Source organism: Lycorma delicatula, chromosome 1, assembly GCF_047948215.1.
Source record: "Lycorma delicatula isolate Av1 chromosome 1, ASM4794821v1, whole genome shotgun sequence".
Taxonomy (NCBI): Eukaryota; Metazoa; Arthropoda; class Insecta; order Hemiptera; family Fulgoridae; genus Lycorma; species Lycorma delicatula.
In genome coordinates this window covers 310,674,049-310,681,786 of record NC_134455.1, presented here as the reverse complement: position 1 = coordinate 310,681,786, position 7,738 = coordinate 310,674,049, and positions in this window count along the sequence as shown.

The window sequence follows — 7,738 nt, the reverse complement described above, 5'->3', positions numbered from 1 at the left end:
TTTGGTTATTCAGATCGGTGTTTTGGACATTCTCCAGTATTTCTCGACCGGTTTCCTGACGAGCCTATTCGGTTCTGTTCATATTGTCTGTCCAAGGAAGGAAATTCTTTTCTTTCTAAAGTAATCTAGAGCTGGTTCTACGTCTTTATGTACATTTTGCTTTGGTATGAGTTTCCATTCTCCCCCATCAATAAGTCGTCTTTTATTTACGCATGTTCTTAGAATTCTTCTTTCTATTCTTTGCATCTCTGCTGAGTAGGAAGTGTTGGATTTTAGTTTGAAGAGTGTTCGCTTCCATAGGTCTGATTACTGTTTTGTAATGTTTGAGTTTGGTATTTATTGAGATGCATCTTTTATTATATGTTGTTTTGATGGTATTTTGTGCATAATTGAGCTTCTGTGATCTTTCTTTTCAGTTTATTTTTTCTTTGAGGTCATGTGTGATATTTTCTCCTAAATACTTAAACCGTTCAACTAGCTTGACTTTATGTCCGTTTATGATTACGTCGTTCAATACCAGGGAATTTATGGCCACTATTCTAGTATTTTCATACGATATTCTTGGTCTTATTTTTCCTGCTAGTTCTTCCAATGAAGTTACTTGGATTCTAGCTTCTGCGATATTATTAACTAGAAACGCTAGGTCATCTGCAAATCCTAGATGGTTTACTTTGATATGGTTTTCATGTTTCCTTGCTTCAATTGTTACGTATGGTGGGCCTTTTTTGTACCACTCTCTCATTACATATTCTAGGGTACAGCTGAAATTCTAATTTGCTACGTAATACAATGAAGGGCGCTCTACTCTTTAAAAATTTAAAGGATATAAAATGTAAAGGAATTTTGTTAATAGATTCATTCAATACGCATTATTATAATTAAATGTAGCTGACAGATATAATAAACAAATGTTCGCATAAAATTACATTCACTACCGTGAACAGAAAACAGATTTATAAATCATCATTGTCAATATAAAATGTTATTTGAATTTAATCGAAGTCTTTATTATAAACATTTATTCTTGATATAATATGTAAGTGAAATTATTTTTTTTTCTTCTTTTAATGCGTTTTTATATATATATATATATATTTGTACTGGAAAAACTTTTACAAACAATTTATACTTTAATTCAATAATTTCTAATAGTGAAATTTCAGTACCTTTTTGTAATTTTTTCATTATTTAAATAAAAGCGTATTAAAAAATTGTTTATTTTATTTTTTAGTCTCAATTAGACTAATAAAAGTTACTGTCAAGACATTGTATTACTATGAAACTTCTCGGATACAATCTCAGGGAAATGTGTTAATTTATCACTTTTCAACGTATGTAAAAAGCGATTACATAACTCTACACAACTGTATACAATCGTAGATGGATTTCTTCTGAAATATAATGATGTAGCGAAATGATTAACCTACTCAAACACATTTGTGCATAAATCTAAAGCAGTTTTTCACTGACATTAATTGACAGCTGTCTATATATATATATATATATAAATATAACCCATCTTCAGATTGGAGGTGTGATCGAACATGCGCGGTAGTTTGAATTTCCGTTATTTTCCAACAACAAATTTTTTATGAAAATAGAATTTTTATGAAATTTTTGTTATTACAATGCATTTTCAGCGATAAAAAGCATTTGTGAAAAATTTTAGCCTTCTATCTCATCTAGAAGTAGGTTAAATACTGCTGACAAAATCCTGACCATCGCGCTGTGGCACAGTACACAGAGCAAGTTAAACAAAAGCGTATAAAAATGCGATTTGCTTTTTGATTGTTTTCAAATAATATTTTTATTATCTGATGTACAGTTAAATTTTTATTTGACAATTTTTTATCAATTAAATAGTATAGTTTAAGAATAGAATAGATATTCCACGTATATAAAATTTTGTTTCGGTTGAATATAGTATTGTCATTTTACATTTATGCTTAAAGATTTTCTAAACAGATTACAGTATTTGAAAATTAAAAAAAAAAAAAAAAAAAAAAAAAAAAACAGAGTTTAGAGGAAGATAGTGCTCCTTAAGGTTGGAAAGGGTGGAGTAAATTTCAAAGGAAATTAATAGCTTAGGTTCATAAATACCTTTCTAAGATTAACTAAATTGTACTTTGTACGTGAATTAAATAATTATTCTATTGTATAAGGTTCAAGAACATTTTATTTCGCAGAAAATTATTGATTTATAAAAACAAGTTGCATTTACAGCATACAAATTACATTAATAATTAGCCGCAAAATTGTTTATAAAATTCGATATGAATAATGATTGAATATAAATATAATTAGTTGTTTATTATTTATTTTAATTCGACGGAGTTGGTTATATAATTATTTTGTTTGTTAATATGCTACAGCGTACTAAATATAAAATTATCTGAGAATATAACTGTAATAAATGCGTGGTTTCCCCGACCGAACGGTGCAGCATCTTCTTGAGTCCTTGACTTCGAATAACTCCATCATTCTTTACTGTTTGAAGCAAAGCATAGTGTTAAGGTTTCTGGTTGTTGACCACACAGCTTATAAGTTCAAGGCTAGAACCGAAGAAGTTTTTATTCTTGAGACGACGTAAATGATGCTGCTGTGATTCTTCAATTATTTCAACTACTGGTGGTTTTATTCAAATATATCTCACTTTTCCTTATTTGAAATTAAAAATATAATTAAGGAAATCAAACAAATACTCACGTGTCAAAGGATTTCTTAGATGATTATTTTTAAGGTCGTAAAAATATGAAACATGAGTTTCTCTCTCGTTTTTTTATTTTCAACAAGCAAAATATTATATTTTTTTCTTTTTCTTAATATTCTTTCATATGAAATATGATTCATTATTTTTAAAAAAATACATATTTTTAAAATACGTATAATTTAAAAGAATTTTTTTTATTATTTCACTATATAAGCTTGAAAAAACTTGTGCATTGGAATTTGAAATGAAATTTTTTTTTAGCGTATGAAAATGCCATGCCTGACCAACATTCGAACCCGGGACCACTGGATAAAAGGCCGAGTCACTACTTATCCATCCCGGAGAGAGGTTTATTCTAAGAATATCTATATAGTTTTTTCCTGAACCATTTTATGGTTTCGTTTGTTTATGGCTATTTCATAAATAGAAAGTAAGAAGTAAACGCGGATTATATCTATTTTAATGAAATATTTTAAGTCAGAGATATCCTTTTAAACGTTTTACTTACGCTGAAATTTCCTTTATTCTGTATTATAATCTCAAATTTTGTGATTTTTCATCTTATAACGTCAAACTTGGTATCTATCATTTTAAAAATCCTGTCTCCAAAATTCATGTTAACGTAACTTTTAATGTTAAACGGTTTTTTAAACACGAATTACAACTTGGATAGTTCGTAGTAATGAATGATAATTGCCATTGTTAAACATGTCAAAAACCTTCAAATATAACTAAATAAACTGTCATTTAAATAATCAAAAACATTCGTTTTATAAATTATACAATTCGATATAAAAAACTATTAAAATATAAATTTTATATGCCGTATGTATACGCTCACCATAAAAGTAAGGCTTTCTGAACAGATTTAATGCTTGAAAAATAAAGACATATTAATCGTAAGGTATCCGAAAGTAAGAAAAACCACATACATCTTTTCCTTTTTCTTTTCAATACCAGTAAAAAGTAAATAAAACATAATATTCTAAGAATGGCGCATACTTTTATTCAGAAAATACTGTTGATTTAACAGTGAAATTACAGTAATAATTTTTTGTAGATTTTTTTTAGTAAAATAAGACTTTATTCTTCATATTGTACGTTTAAAAAAAAGATTAAAAAAATACCTTTTTCTTAACAAAATTACAAAATTTGCGAACAAATAATTGTACAAATACAAAACTTTTCAGACGTGCAAAATGAACTTCAATTTATAATAACATTTATCTTCGTCACTCAATATGTAAATGGATGTACTTCATTTAGTATACGTTGTAAGCGGCGTATTTGTTTACCTACAATATATTTCATTTATGTTTCGTCATTTTTATTTTTAACTGGTATTCCCAAAGATTATGTAATTCATGGTTTTTCAGTTAAAAGTACATATTAATTTCCTGTGTTTTTTTATATTACATTGAAACGTTATGGTACAAATAACAACATAAGCAATGTAAAGCAGAACGCAAACAAAGTAACAATCCTTCAAATGAGTCATATGTATGTAATTAACAGGTGTAGTATAATGAATGATACTCTGGCCTTCCCAACATTTGAATACTAGGTTACTATTCGTTATTATTTAAAAGAATAATAAGCTACTATATGAGTAGAATTTAATTTATCAAAATAATAATCGTATTTAAAAAATTTCAAATATTTTTGGTAACGGTTTTTTTTTAATTTTTCAAATAAAATATTTAAATCGTGTATCTTAATACGTATATCACCAGTTGACATTATATGTTACATCATTATAACATTATTTACATTAAAACTATTATTATAATTAAAAAATTAATTTAAAATTTGAAATTTTATCAATTCGATTTCATCATCTCGGTTTTTCATCCGGAGGTCCCGTGTTCGAATGCCGGTTAGACATGGTATTTTTCGTACGCTAAAAATTTCCATTTCTGCTAATGACCATAGCCGTTGAGTCCATTATCCCATAAAATATATTCAATTCCAATAAACGTAAAACCATCAATTTTTTTTTTTTGTAATTAATTAATGTAAATGATTTTGTGTTTTTAATGTTTATGAATTTATATCAAACATTTTTTTTTTTTAATACAATTGGTATTTCATACAATTTTTTTCTTAGTAATATTTGGAGAATCAGAAAACAGTACTACTCTGGAATGAAAGTCTGATTACTAGTAAATAATATTCATTTTAATAAACTAGAAACGTTAGAATATAATAAAAAAATAAAAATACACTCGTTATTTAATTTCATTATCTAACAGCAAAATGATTAAACTATTATCTATTAAATGAGATATACTACTAAAATATCTTTAGTTAAAATTTTTATTTTTAATTTTTTTTTAATAAATATTATTTTTGGAAATATTTTATACAAATATTTCCTATTTTATTATATTATATTCTAGTATATTAGAAAATAAATATAATATATATTCTAATTTTATTAGAATAAACAAATTCTTATAAATTTTAAGGATTAATTGTTTAATTATTAGGTACTATGTCTGATCATTTGTAACTTGACAGAAGAGAAAAGATATTCACAACAATAGAATGACCTTTCTCAACAATACCAAATTGTTCATGTCAGACTTACTAGGATAAGTGAGAAAAAAGTGGTTGTTGATAACAAAAGATTACTGAGCAACCGAAAAGACAGAACAGGAAAAAATCTACAGGGTTGGATCAGGATGGTTTAATAATCCATTAGAGGTAACAGGCGTGCATTGTAGAAGGTTCGCAGACCCTAAGATAAATGTGAATTTTAATACAGAACGGAAGTAATGTACTACTAACTAACGATTAACAAATTGATTTCCAGTTGTCAACTTCCACTGAGCCCGAATATACTTTTGCACATTAGCATGCCAAATCCAACAAAATTCATCATTTGATATTCAGACCTAAAGGTAAGAGTAACATTTTCAACCTGTTGGTTCAACAATTAACAACTAATTTTAGAATGAACATCATCACTCTTTAAAGGAGAGTAATATGTGTTATGAAAGAAAGGAACAACTAGAAAAATATAATACAAATATTATTCAAAGTTTGTTGTAACCTAAATTTAAATAACACAAAACCTTCTACTCCATACTTCTTTTTATTTTTTTTCAGTTCTTTAGTCTGATATATATATTTAATTTTATTAGTTTTATTTAATTTTTGGTAGGCATACGCAAAAAATATTGAACGCAATATATTTGCGTCTTTTTTGAATAGAAAAGAAAACTTAAAATACCTATACAACTACGAAGTTATTTACAATTAGATAAAAGTGAATTAGTGTGCCATGCTAATATGAAAATTAGTGTACCATACACGTACACTAATCACACCACACTGCTAATAGAAGTGTGATGTTAAAAGCTCATTTCAGTGAATTTTTGACTCGGTGTAATGAATTGTTTTCTTTAATTTATGTTTATACAATTAATGATTATAATTGAAATTAAAATTTAAGTTAAGAAATTTAGCGAACTTTCTTGAAATTTTGCTTTAAAATAATTTTAATATCAGAATTACATTGTCATTTACGATCACGCTACGACAATTTAATTTTATGCAATGATAAACACAAGCAAATAGAAAACATTTTGAAGCTGTCTACATACATAAAAATTTTCGTTAATTTTGCGGGTAAAAAAAAAGTTATTGAAAATCATTTGTTAGGTGTTTTGGTTTAAACTTAAATACAGATTAAACTGAACATCTCCTGCTCCTTCAATTTTCAGTAAAAAAACTGAAAAATGTTCAGTAAAAGAACTAAAATTTGTTTATTATATCATAATTATTGAACTAAATTAAACCACCATAAAGATACCGAATAAAAGCTAAAGTATTGTTTTTTCATTAATTTTATTTTATTATTTAATTAATATAATTCTATAAAACTTGTGTCGGGTAATTGTTTCGCCAAAGATATCTTCCTTCTAAACTTGGCAGTTCAAAGTACCGTTTCTTGCCTATCTAGTAAATACTATTATTAGTTAATACTGTGCATTATAATAAAATAAAAAATTATAAATAAATAATAAAAAAATATATTATTTTGTATTATTAAAATTATTTTTATTTAAAGACAATTTACATTTCTAAAATTACTTTTTGGATATAAAAATAAACAAAAATTAATTAGGCAAAAATGTACTGTTAACTATGTTGTAACTTTGGTTGATCCTACCCATTTCTACTATTTCAATTAACACAAAACATTTTTCCTTAATTACAGAGAGCATATTATATGTATATATATTTAATATTTGCTTTAAAATACTTTTAATATCAGAATTACATTGTCATTTTATGATCATGCTACGACAATTTAATTTTATGTAATGATAAAAACAATAAAATAGAAAATATCTTGAAGCTGTCTACATAAATAAAGATTTTCGTTAAAAGAATTTTAAAACAAGCCATGAATTTTTTATACAGCTATAATTTTTTTAACGACGTAAAGGTTATAATTTTTATTTAAAAAAATATTGTTATTCAAATTTTAAAATGTCTATATGTCTAGAAAGTCAGCTGATTTTTAAATTTGGTTTATAATATTCATGAAACTAAATTATATATATATATATATACAAAATGCTGCCCATACTTCTAGAAAAATATTTTCTTTCATTACGAGCCTAATAATATGTTAAAAATTCATTAATAGAAGAATCAGTAATTACTCAGTTTGTCAGTTGTACATTGTTTTAAATTATAAATTCAATAATTTAATTGTTTTTAGTTCATGTAATGTTTATTTACAAGATAAATACAATAACGAATATCCTGAGAGGTTAATACATAAATTTTGCAATAAATTAAATTTTTCGTTCTACGCTTCATTATCGATTATAATATGAAAATTAATCATATAACGAACTACACCTAAGAACCGGATTTTAAAACAAGCAATGCGATTTGTTTTATACAACTATTATTTTCTTTACCGACGTCAAGGTTATAATTTTTATTTAAAAAAAAAATGTTATTAAAATGTTCTGTGTGTAGAAAATGAGCTGATTTTTAAATTTGGTT